The following is a 13,876-nucleotide window of genomic DNA, read 5'->3' on the forward strand; positions in this document are numbered from 1 at the left end:
ATACCAACATCACACTCCCATTCTCTCCCCATACCCTTTGATGCTTTGTGGCTAGAAATTTATTTCTCAACGACATTCAATGACTTGGCCTCCACAGCCTTTTTAGCACCACCCTCGAGTGAAAACATTTTTCCTCATCTCAGTCTTAAATGGCCCACCCCGGATCCTGAGGCTCTGACCCCTTGTTCTAGGTACCACCCAGCCAGGTGGGATTTTATACGTTTCATTTAGACCCAGTGAAAACAGACCTAGTCGACTCAATTTCTCCTTATACGACAATCCTGCCACCCCAGGAATCAGTATGGTGAACCTTCACTGCACTCCCATTATGACAAGTATATCATGACCAAAATTGCACACAATACTCCAGGTGTGGACTCACCAATGCCTTGTACAGTTACAGTAAGACATGCTTGCTTCTGTACTCAAATCCCCAAATTAAGGCCGACATACAATTTGCCTTCCTAAGAGTTTTCTGCACCTGCATACACCCAGGGCCCTTTGTACATCAACATTTTCCAATCTATCACCATTTAAATAATACTCTGCATTCTGTTTTTCTAAACGAATTGGATAGCTTCACATTTATCTACATTATACTGCACTTGCCATGCATCTGCCCACTCAACTTGTCTGAATTGCTGAAGCTGCTTTACTTCCTCCTCACCACTCAATTCCACCTAGCTTTGTGTCATCAGCAAACTTGGTAATATGATATTTGACTTCCCTCATCAGGATTGCTGATTCATATTGTGAATAGCTGGGGTCCGAGCACTGATCCCGGTGGTACCTGCACTAAATGGGCCTTCCACTCTGAAAAAGACCCATTTATTTCCACAATCTTTCCTGTCTGCTAATCAATTCTCAATCTATACAAGTATATTACCCCCAAACCCATATGTTTTAATTTTGCACACTAACCTCGTATGTGGTACTGTCAAAAGCTTTCTGAAGAACCATGCATTGGTTCTTCCTTAACTACTCTACTCATTACATCCTCAAAAAAATGTCAGTAGGTTTGTCAAACATGATTTCCCTTTCATAGATTCATGTTGACTTTTGTCTAATTCTGTTAATATTTTCTCAGTGTCCTGATTTCACATTATTTAAAATGAACTCCGACTACTGATGTTAGGCTAACTGGTCTGCAATTCCCTGTTTTCTCCCTCCATCTTTTAAATAGTGGGGTGATATTTGCCACTCTCCAGGCTGCTGGCACTGTTATAGAATCTACAGAACTTTGGAAGATAACAACCAAAGGTTCCATGAATTCCATGGGATGTAAATGATCAGACCCTGACGATTACTATCAGCTTTTAGACCCGTTAATTTATCCAGCACTATTTTTTGTACTAATATCAATTTCCTTCAATTCCTCCTCACCAGATCCTTGCTTCCCTAGCATTTCTGGGAAGTTATTTGCGACTTCCTCTGTGAAGGCAGAACTTAAACAGTTGTTTAACTGCTCACCATTTCCTTGTTCTCCATGGGCGGCACGGTAGCACAGTGGTTAGCACTGCTGCTTCACAGCTCCAGGGACCTGGGTTCGATTCCCGGCTTGGGTCACTGTCTGTGTGGAGTTTGCACATTCTCCTCGTGTCTGTGTGGGTTTTCTCCGGGTGCTCCGGTTTCCTCCCACAGTCCAAAGATGTGCAGGTTAGGTTGATTGGCCATGCTAAAATTGCCCCTTAGTGTCCTGAGATGTGTAGGTTAGAGGGATTAGCGGGTAAATATGTAGGGATATGGGGGTAGGGCCTGGGTGGGATTGTGGTCGGTGCAGACTCGATGGGCCAATTGGCCTCTTTCTGCACTGTAGGGTTTCTATGATTCTATGATTATAAATTCTCCCATTTTCGACTGCAAGGGATCTACATTTGTTTCCACTAATCTTTTTCTTTTACATACTTATAGCTTTTACAGTCTACTTATATTCTTTGCAAGTTATGTATTTCTATTTTGCCCCTCTTAATCAATGTCTTGGTTCTCCTTTGCTGAATTCTAAACTTCTGCCAATTCTCAGGCTTGCTACATTTTTCTGGCAAGTTTTTTTGAATCTAATGCGAGCCTTAATTGCTTTCATTAGCCATGGTTGTATTTTGCCTGTATTTTTTTGCACCAGAAAGGCATATATAACTGTTGCAACACATGCATTTGTTCCTCAAAAATTAGCCATTGCCTATCCACCATCATGCCTTTCAATGAAGTTACCCAATCTATCATTAACTCACCCCCCATGCCTTTCCTTTGTATAGATTTCGGACCCTAGTTTCAAATTGGACTACTTCACTTTCTATCCCAATGAGGAATTCTGCGTTATGGACACACTTCCCTAAAATACCCCATAAAACAAGATTAATTAACCGCTTCACAGTGCATAGTACAAAATCCAAGATAGTCTGTTCATTAGTTAGTTCCTGAACATACTGGTCCAAATAACCATCCAGAATACACTCCAGGAATTTATATGCCATAGTATTATCCAGGCAAGTGAAGAGTATTCAATCAAGCTCCAGACTTGTGGCTTGTAAACAAGTGGACAGGTTTTGGGGAGTCAGGAGTTACTCAATACAGGATTCCTATCCTCTGACCTGCATTTGTAGCCACAGTATTTTTATGGCTGATCCAGTTCAGTTTACGGTCAATGGTAACCCCCAGGATGTCGATAATGGGGGAATTCCATGATGGTAATGCCAATGAATATCATGGGGAGATGGTTGGATTCTTTCTTGTTAGAGATGGTCATTGTGTCACACGGATGTTACTGTTACTTATCAGCCCAAGCCTGAATATTGTCCACATCTTGCTGCATATGGGCATGGACTGCTTCAGAAGCTGAGTTGCAGCAAATGCTGAACGTTGTGAAATCATCAGTGAACATCCCCACTTCTGACCTTATGGTGGTGGGATGGTCATTGATGAAGCAGCAGAAGATGGTTAGGCCTCAGATACTACCCGGAGGAACCCGTGCAGTGATGTCCTGGGTCACAGGTGATCCAACACATCCAACAGCTACAATCATCTTCCTTTGTGCCAGATTTGATTCCAACCAGTACAAGAGTTAGAGGTCACATTTTTATATGTTGATACAACACTCACAATCTGCTTTTATATTTCTGGCTATTTACGGGAAAGATGTTTTATATTGCATCTTTCATAGATTCTAGAGATGCAAAGATGCAACATAAAATTGGTGACAGTTGAGTATCAGCAGAGATGCCATTAACTTTGTGCTTCAGTTATTGGGTCAGAATTTGTAAAAATTAGAGCTAAGCTGCTAACCATTATTTATGTTAAAACCACACAATAACTTCAGGAGAACACAGACCCCCGTGGTTAAACAGAAAAATCCAAAAGGCTGCCGCTCTACCTTTTACTTTGTGAATAAAGCATCTCACTGTCTGGCTCACCATTCAAATGCACTGAACAACATGCCCGTACTTGCACAGCAGATACCAACTGAACGCACCACAAAAAGTTAAAGCTTGTCCATTTCAGTCTCATGGCATTATAACTCTTATGAAGCCGAACTCTCTCTCTGGCACTGAAAATTAATTATTATACATGTCAAGTCTCATTCATCTGAAGTGCCCTAAAGATTTTTAATACAGTAATAAATTGCATTCATGTAGTGTGCTTAAATAACCTTAAGTGCTTCGCAAAAGCACTGCCAAAAATATATGCTGAGATAAGGATACAGATACTGGAACAGGTAGTCAAAGAGATCCTTCCATAGAGTTTTTTTTAAAAGAGAGGCTGAGGAATCTAGGTTGGGAATTAAAGAGTGTGGGGCCAAAGAAGCTAAAGACACAGTGACCAAAGATAGGGAAAAGTGGTCAGTCAGAGGAAAGCAAATAATTGGGAGCAGTACTAGTTTGTAGAAATTGCAACGGCCAAGACTGTGAAGGATTTAAATAAAGGAGGTGTGAATTTCACTTTCGGGGTGTTGTGGGGACATGGCATCACTGACTTGCATTGACTCCTTAATGCAGGCAGAGTGGGTGTCACCCAAAAGAGCATTGGAATAGTTAGATCTTGAGCTGACAAAAGGTATGAACAATGATTTCAGTGAAAAATAGATGATACAAGGGCATGATAAAGACACTACATTATTTCAAGGCAATATAGCACCATGTTGAGGTTAGAAAAAAATCCACCTGTCCTCTGTTATATGATAACCATTATTTTCAACTGGACCTTAATTTTTCACAGTAAGAAGTTTAACAACACCAGGTTAAAGTCCAACAGGTTTATTTGGTCGCAGCTACCAAATAAACCTGTTGGACTTTAACCTGGTGTTGTTAAACATCTTACTGTGTTTACCCCAGTCCAACACCGGCATCCCCACACCTTAATTTTTCACCAGCAAGAACATGACTTTCTGTTCATATCAATATTAATCACTACAATGTGAAGCTGCATTGATATTAATTGATGTCCAATCCACAAATCATACTTGATATTAAAATTAATATTTCATAAGGGATGGCAATCAAAATTTGAAATGGATCAATTTACATTTGTGCAATTTGTGGGGCAGCACAATGGTTAGCACTGCTGCCTCACAGCACCAGGGATCCGAGTTAAATTCCGGCCTCAGGTCACTGTCTGTGTGGAGTTTGCATGTTTTCCTCGTGTCTGCGTGGGTTTCCTCCGGGTGCTCCGGTTTCTTCCCGCTCTCCAAAGATGTGAGGGTTAGGTTGATTGGTCTTGCTAAATTGCCCCTTAGTGTCAGGGGGATTGGTAGGATAAACACATGGTTTTCCGGGATAGTGCCTGGGTGGGATTGTTGTCGGTGCAGAATCGATGGGCAGAATGACGTCTTTCTGCACTGTGGGGTTTCTATGATTCTAATACCCCTCCCATTAAGAATGTATCACAAAAGGGACAATGAATAAGAGAAGCAGAAGACAACACTTGACAGCAAAAATCACAAAAAAGGGTTTTTTAAGGATGACTTTAAAAGCAGATCGGGAAATGGCAAAGCAGATTGATTTTATGAAGAACTTCCAACAAGGGGCAAAGTGTTTGAAAAAGATGGCAACCAGCAGTAGAGCAAAAGAATATCAAGTAATCTGGTAATGGAGCCAAAAGTTGATGTAGTGGGATATGAAAGATATCACAGGGAACTTTGAACATAGAAATGTGGATGTTATCAAAACATTAGGAATGGGAAGCCAGTGGAGTTTAACATGGACAAATGATGCAGGGTAATAGGGCAAAAGAATTTTGGGCAGAAAAGACTTAGGATACAGCATTTTAGATAAATTGTAGGGCAGCAAAAAGTACTTAGGCCTCAAATCGATGAAGTTGTAAGATGGAGTCTCAGCATTTACTGCAGAAAGGGATAGGGGCAGGCAACATTTCAAAAAGGGGGAGTAAAGTTGCCTTGCTACCTTTTCAGGTATGGAAGTAGAATACTAGAAGAATGTCAAGGTTTGTACTTCCAGGCTATGCTTAGACTGCAAATCATGCCAAGAAAATTGATGGGAGTTCAGAACATACGCACTGAGTTGTTAGTTGGAACTAAAGAGGATGATTTTAATTCCATCAACATTTAATCCAAAAGCTGTGAATTATCTAGGTCTCAAAATGTCATAGGAAGCACGGTAGGGTAATACCAGCAATGGAATGGATAGACAATAGTGCACATCTGGAAGCTAACTTCACGCTCATGTATGGACCTCTAAATTATCAAATTTATTTTAAAGGTTTCAATAGTAGAGTGCCAATTTACCAAAGCAGCGCACTACAAACATTCCACTGCATTTACACATGCAACATATGAATTGACACTGTCAATCTCAAATCAAGATGGCATGATTTGGAGTTCCTGCACCATGTCCTACAGATGCGTAATCTAGGTGGCATTGCATGAAATAGGATTAAGGATCACAGAATTTAAATATTGTGCCTGTGACATTTTATGCCCCCGCCACCACTCCATTTTTCATTTCAGGATCTTGCAGTTCCTAAATTTGAAATTGGCCATGCCTCCAATCAGTGCAGCAGGTTTTGCCTGTTGCCCTTTGGGGGCAGGTGGGGGTTTCATATTCTCAGGTGAACACATACCTGCAGACATATGAACCAACTGTTAATCACCTGTATCTACACTGACCAGTAATCAATTGAAGTCTGATCTTGTTGTGTTTCTCCTGCTGCTACAATTATTTCAAACTCTGTCTTAATTAGTCAGAATTCAGTCAATTACAGCACAGCAGAACACACCTGTGCAGGTTTAACTGACTGCTGGTCACAGGTCTCATGTACCAAGGGTAGATCAAAGCAGTCAACTGACACCAATTAAAAACCAAAAGCATTAAATCAGTAAATTCATGGCAGCATATTTCCAGGCCATCCCACCCACCTGTGATGCTCGAGAAAGCCCTGCTTGGGCGAGAAAGCCCTGTTTGGGCTTATGAAAAGGAGTTTGCCGGAAACTTCATCTTTGTAGAGCCAGCACACTATCCAGTGTGTTCTACCAATTGCACCCCAGCAGAAACTTTATGTCCTTAAGTATGTTACAGACAGTGACGTGAGGTGGTGAAAAGCTAATGGAAGCTTTTGTACTAATATAAAAACTATGAAACACAATTGTTCCAGCACAAGAGGTCGTCATTTGGCCATCGTGTCTGCACCAGCTCACCAAGTGAGCAGTTTACCTATCGCCATTCGCCCACCTTCTCCCCATAACCCTGCGCATTTTTCCTTTACAGGTAACAATCTATTTTCTTTTTCAATACCTTGATTGAAACTGGTCTCAACCACACTTGAGGCAGTGCATTCCAGACCTCACCATTCTCTCATATGAAAAGGTTTTCCTCATAGTTTCTTTTGCCAATTACTTTGAATCTGTGCTCATTCTCGATCCTTTCCTGAGGGGGAACAGATTTACCCCATCGACACTGCCCAGATCCCTCATTAAGTTCACTAATTCATCCTGGTTCACTGATTTTATGCGGATACGTTCTACTTAAACATTTGATGGTTCACTCACATCTTTAAATGCAGTACAATGTGTACAAGCATCATGACGAACCACCAATTCCCACAGTTTTTGGCTTTAACCTAAAGGCAATGGGAACAAAATGACAAATTACAAACCTCCCATGCCATCTCTCCTTCCTTTGCCCAATCTCGCAGACCATTGTAGCTGAAGTTGGCAAATAAACTTCTCTAAGGCTGTTGCTGCTGCAATCGAGCCAGTAGCCAAGAGATGTGCAATATTCCTAATTAATTCCACCTTTAATTACATTTGGTGAAAGAGAACAGCAATGGTTCAGGCGATTATTAATAAGCAAAATGAACAAAGGAGGATTCTAATGTTCTAGAATTTGAGCTCAAGCAATTTATGCACATTGTACAGCAGCCAACAGATCAAAATGGTTGTGCCACCCCCATTAATATAGAACATTATGCTGTAATCTAATTTCATGGTTTTGACTCTGTTGTCAACCACTTTGGTTCAACTAAAAACACAATGATACTCATGTTGTATGGAAGATACTTCCAGCTTTGGCAGTTTTATCAAAGCAGAATGGGAATAGAAGCAAGGTAAAGCTTCATTGATATGCCAAACAATGTCCTTTTATTGCAACTTCAAAAAGCACACCCTTCTGCAAAAATCGCATTATTTTCTACACCAGCTGTTATTTTCATTTCTCTCAAGTGAGGCTGATCTAGACCTAAATTAGAGGCGGCTGTGTACTGTGAGCTCATGCCCCTTAGGAAATGAGCTAAAAGTGTTGAACTAATTTAGTTAAGCTAGGATCCCTCAGGCAAGAGTGATTTCTATCCACAATATTATTTTGAAATGTATTAAAGCCAAGGACCTAGAAGCGAAATGGTTATTGTTCTGGTCCAGTGCAACAATATGGCCCTGTATAAATTTCAAAAATGAATGTTCAGTTATCTTGTATAAACAATCAGGGAATTTGAAACAGTATCATAACCAAAAATCAAAATGTATTTGAAAATATGCCAAATACAACCTTAAAACACATTCCAAGAATGCATTATACGCATTTTCAATGTGTTCATAATGTATTGTAAATAATTGCACAGAACATGACCCCAAGATATATAGCACAAAATGTTTTAAGTATCTTCAGTGACCCATATAACATATATATCCCAAAATACAAGTAAATCCAGTTATAGAGAATATTCACAAGCATGCCCGAAATGTAAAACTATAATGGTAACCGATGGCATGAGCAGTAACTCCATCACACAAATTATTTGAGCACATCATACTTTGTAAAAAGCTGGCAAATCAACTATGTTTGTATACTACTATTTTGCCAGAACATCACCACTTCACTGAAATAGAAATGCATCAATGCATTTGTTACATTCTCAGAACCCAATAGCTCAAAGATCGTAAAATCATAAATACAGGCAGGAGTGGGCCATTCAGCCCCTCAGGTCTGCTCTGCTATTCAATAAGATCGTGGCTGATCGGATTGTGACCTCAGCTCCATTTTCCTGTCTGCCCCCCATAACCCTCGACTCCCTTGTTAATCAAAGGTCTGTATCAATCTTAAAAAGGAAACCTCATTTTTAAACTGTGGTTCCTAGCTCAGGAAACATCCAATCCAACACCTGTTAAAGTCCCCTCAGGATATTGTATGTTTCAATAATATCACCTTTCATCCTTCTAAACTCCCAGCGAATATCGATCCAACCTTCTCTGAACTGCTTCTAATGCAATAATATCCCTCCTTAATTAAAGAAATCAAAACTGTACACAGATATGGTCTCACCTGTGCAGGTACCCTGTGCATTGCAGCAAGCCTTCCCTGCTTTTATACTCTTAATAATGGGAACTTGTCAGAAAGGCATGACTATAATCATGGGAGATTTGAATCTACACATAGACTAGAAAAGTCAGATGGGTAAAGGTAGCCTAGATGAGGAGTTCATAGAATGTTTCCACGATAGCTTCTTAGAAGAACAAGTTCTACAGTAGGCAATACTTGAACTGGTATTGTGCAATGAGATGGGATTATAAGACCATAAGATATAGGAGCAGAATTAGGCCCAGAGTCTGCTCCACCATTCAATTATGGCTGATAAGTTTCTCAACCCCATTCTCCCTGTAACCTTTGATTCCCTTACAAACCAAGAACCTATCTATCGCTGCCTTAAATGTACTCAATGACCCGGCCTCCACAGCCTTCTGTGGCAATGAATTTCATAGATTCACTGCCCTCTGGCTGAAGAAATTCCTCCTCACATCGGTTCTAAAGGGTTGTCCCTTTATTCTGAGGCTGTGCCCTCGGATCCTAGTCTCTCCTACTAATGGAAACATCTTTCCCAAGTCCATTCTATCCAGGCCTTTCAGTATTCTAGGATTCATTAATGATATCACAGTGAAGGTGGAAAACATCAATGAGCATATTTCAGATGCATTTCAATGAGTAAGAAAAAAGTCTAAGAGATGGACACACCATCCATTCATAGAACATAGAATCCCTACAGTGCAGAAGGAGGCCAAAGATAATGTCAAATTTAAAGAAAAAGCATATAATTCTACAAAGATAGGTGGTCAGAAGATTGGATAGAATACAAGGAACAGCAAAGGATGACAAGAAGATTGAGGGAAAAATTTGAGTACGAGTGAAAGCTGGCCGGAAACAAAAACAGATAGCAAGCCTTTCTATAAATATTTTACAAATAAACAAGTTTACAAAGTGAGTAGTGGCCCTATAGGAAGTGCCACTGCAGAGTGGCGCAGCGGAAACGTGCTGGACCCATAACCCAGAGGTAGACAGATCTTCTGCTATTCCTATTAGCACTCATAATAAAACAACTTGACTGCAACTCCGAAACATGAGTCTGGAGAACTGACAGGAAATGAAAGGCAGGGAGGAATGCAGGAAAATTACAAAGAGAAGCGGTACTGAGCAAATTTTTGACAAGCACTTGGGTCCTGATGGATTTCATCCTTGGGGCTTAAAAAAGCAGCTAGTGATATAGTTAATGTTTAACCAACTTATTGGAGTTCTTTGAGGAAGTAGCGTGTGCTGTGGATAAAGGTAAACTAGTGGATGCACTGTACTTAGATTTCTAGGAGGCATTTGATAAGGTGTCACAAAGGTTGTGGAAAATAAAAGCTCATGGTTTGGAGGTAACATATCAGCATGGATAGATAGGCTGGCTAACAGGAAGCAGAGAGCAGGCATAAATGGATCTTTTTCAGGTTGGCAAGATGAAACAAGTGGTGTCTCATAAGAATCAGTGCTGGGACCTCAACCATTTACAATTTATATAAATGACTTGAATGAAGGGATGCAATGGTTACCAAATTTGCTGATGACAACATGATAGATAGGAAAATAAGTTGTGAAAAGGACATAAAAAGGCTACAAAAAGATAAAATGGAGCTTAACATGGGAAAATGTGAAACCGACCATTTTGGCAGGAAGAGTATAAAAGCATATTATCTAAATGGTGAGAGATTGCAGAGTTCTGACATGCAGATGGATCTGGGTGTCTTAGTGCAGGTACAGCAATTAAGTTATTAGAATGCTATCATTTATTTGCGGGGAACAGAATACAAAAGTAGGGAGGTCATGCTTTAGTTAAACAGAGCATTAATGAGACCACATCTGGAGTAGTGTACAGTAATGGTCACCTAGTTAAGGAAGGATTTAAGTGCATTGGAAGCAATTCAGAGAAAACTTACTAGACTAATATGTGGAATGGAGGAGTTGTCTTATGAGGAAAGGTTGGACAGGCTGGGCTTGTATCTGCTGGAGTTTAGAAAACTAAGAGGCAATTTGATTGAAATATTTGATTTGATTTATTGTCACATGTATTAACATACAGTGAAAGTATTGTTTCTTGCGCACTATACAGACAAAACATACCGTTCATAGAGAAGGAAACGAGAGAGTGCACAATGTAGTATTACGGTCATAGCAAGGGTGTAGAGAAAGATCAACTTACGCAAGGTAAGTCCATTCAAAAGTCTGACAGCAGCAGGGAAGAAGCTGTTCTTGAGTCGGTTGGCACATAACCTCAGGCTTTTGTATCTTTTTCCCCGAAGGAAGAAGTTGGAAGAGAGAATGTCCGGGGTGCGTGGGGTCCTTAATTAAGCTGGCTGCTTTGCCAAGGCAGCGGGAAGTGTAGACAGAGTCAATGGATGGGAGGCTGGTTTGCGTGATGGATTGGGCTACATTCACGATCTTTTGTAGTTCCTTGCGGAACATACATGATCCTGAGGTACCTTGACAGGGTGGATGTGGAGAAGATGCTTCCTCTTGTGGGAGAATCTAGTACTAAGGGTCACTATTTAAAAATAAGGGGTCAAACATTTAAATCAGAGATGAGGTGAAATTTGATCTCAAGACGGCTGCGAGTCTTTGGAACCCTTGCTGAAAAGGCAGTGAAAGCAAAGTCTTTAAATATTTTTAAGGCAGAGGTGGATAGATTCTTGGTAAACAAGGAGATGATAGGTTATCAGGGGAGGCAGGGTGCATATTTGAAATTGCTATTATATCAATTGTGATCTTATTAAATGTTGGAGCAAGCTCGAGCAGCTGAATGGCCTACTCAGCTCCTTGTTCGTATGATCGTGGAACACCCAGGTCCCTCTGTAAAGCAGCATTCTGCTGTCTCTCTCCACTTGAATAATATTCTGCTTTTCTGTACTTCCTGCCAAATGGACAATCTCACATTTGACCACATTATATGTCATCTGACATTTTTAACACTCAAAATTATCTATATCCCTCAGAGATGCTTTGTATCCTCTTCAACTTCAAACCTTCCAACAGAGTAGCCCTTGAAAATATTTTCAACCTCTAAAAACTTGAGAGTAAAAACATAAATTTGTTCAATTACACCTTACTTTTTATTATTTCATTTAACCATAATCTTAAAACAAATCAATTATAATCCATCACCAGGACAAATTGCCAGATTGTTAATAAATCTCTGGACTTGACTATTCCAAAGCACTACTACCCAGCCTCCCAGATTTTATCCCCCGTAATCTTGAAGGCATTCAAAACTCTTCTGCCCCTGTCCTAACTTGCACTAAGTCCTGTTCATCCATCACTCCTTTTCAAAAAGAATTAATGGGATGTATCCAAAATTGTTTTTCTATTTCTGACCTCCAACATTCCCATTTTTAAAAATGTATTTGTTCATGGGATGTGGAAGTCTCTGGCTGGGCCAGCATTCGTTACCATTCCTGAGGGCATTTAAGTGTCAACCACATTGGAGTCTGGAGTCACATGTAAGCCAGGCCAGATAAGGACTGCAGATTTCCTTCCCTAAAGGACATTAGTGAACCAGATGGGTTTTTACGACAATTGACAATGGTTTCATGGTCATTAGACTTTAAATTCCGTATTTTTTATTGAATTTTAAATTCACCATCTGCAGTGGTGGGATTCAAACCCAGGTCCCCAGACCATTACTTGGTCTCTAGCCCAGCGACAATAGTACTACTCCACTGCTTCTCCTAAATTTTAATGACTTCACCACTATTAACCAGGACTTAGGTTACGGGAACGGGGCCTGGGTGGAATTGCGGTTGGTGCAGACTTGATGGGCTGAATGACCTCCTTCTGCACTGCAAGAGGTGTAAGGATTCGATATAAATACAAGTAGTGTTTCATTGATTTTCATCATAGAAATCATAGAAACCCTACAGTACAGAAAGAGGCCATTCGGCCCATCGAGTCTGCACCGACCACAATCCCACCCAGGCCCTACCCCCACATCTACCCACTAATCCCTCCAACCTACGCATCTCAGGCCACTAAGGGCAATTTTTAGCATGGCCAATCAACCTAACCCGCACATCTTTGGACTGTGGGAGGAAACCGGAGGAAACCCACGCAGACACGAGGAGAATGTGCAAACTCCACACAGACAGTGACCCAAGCCGGGAATCGAACCCAGGTCCCTGGAGCTGTGAAGCAGCAGTGCTAACCACTGTGCTACCGTGCCGCCCATTTTTCAATATGCCTGGAGTAAATAAAAAAGGTTTAAGCTCCAAAGATGTTCTTGATCTCCTCTTGTTATCACACTCGTCACACAGGAAGTATACAACTGGTCCTCCCTTCATCATTTGAGTTACATATTTCAAAAACTCAGTCGATTAACGAGATCACTTCTTGCCATTTTTGACACTTGAGGAAATAACACGCTTTTGACAATACTTTCTTTTCCTTACTCCCAAACGGACAAAAAGTCTTCACTTTGCAATACCAACTTGATTAATGACAAAATCCACGGCCACTTTTACATTGTTTCACAATCCCTTGCAATACAATGGACATTTGACGAGACGTGCGAAACAAAACCCATTTAGCATCATTAAAACACACAGTGCACATAAAAGAAAACATGTACACAAATGAAACAGCCTTTTCGGTATAGGACCTATTTTCCCCTGAAAAATCAAACTTCATGAGGCCAGTTGCTTTGAAAAGGATGGGGGAATTAAAGCGACGAACAGCTGATATTTCAGTACCGGAGCTGGGATGATGCGGCTGTGAACCAGCAACATCCGCCCTGACGGCTGGAGCTGAGGGGGATACTGTTCAACGAAGGTGGGGCCTTCTGTCTCACATCAGCCCCACAACGGCAAGAATATAAATTACAGCTGAATATATGAATTGCCCAAGTATGAATAACACGCTGAAAAGAAACAACATTATTAAAAAGTAGTGAGGGGGGCGCGCGCGCGGGGGGGGGGGAGGGGGCGCGCGCGGGGGGGGGGGGAGGGGGCGCGCGCGGGGGGGAGGGGGCGCGCGCGGGGGGAGGGGGGCGCGCGCGGGGTGGAGGGGGCGCGCGCGGGGGGAGGGGGCGCGCGCGCGGGGGGGAGGGGCGCGCGCGCGGGGGGAGGGGGCGCGCGCGG

At 41.4% G+C, this 13,876-nt stretch overlaps 1 protein-coding gene across 1 annotated transcript in view; it reads right to left on the reverse strand.

Moving 5' to 3' along the window:
- LOC144488238 (ras-related protein Rap-1b) overlaps positions 1 to 7,067 on the reverse strand; it is a 65,012-nt gene extending 57,945 nt beyond the window's left edge. The window contains exon 1 of the mRNA XM_078206272.1: positions 6,995 to 7,067. The gene's annotated coding sequence lies outside the window, so the exon portion shown is untranslated. The remainder of the gene's footprint in view (positions 1 to 6,994) is intronic.
- Between the last annotated feature and the right edge of the window lie 6,809 nt (positions 7,068 to 13,876).

The sequence above is a fragment of the Mustelus asterias genome, unplaced genomic scaffold, assembly GCF_964213995.1.
Source record: "Mustelus asterias unplaced genomic scaffold, sMusAst1.hap1.1 HAP1_SCAFFOLD_1398, whole genome shotgun sequence".
Classification (NCBI taxonomy): Eukaryota; Metazoa; Chordata; class Chondrichthyes; order Carcharhiniformes; family Triakidae; genus Mustelus; species Mustelus asterias.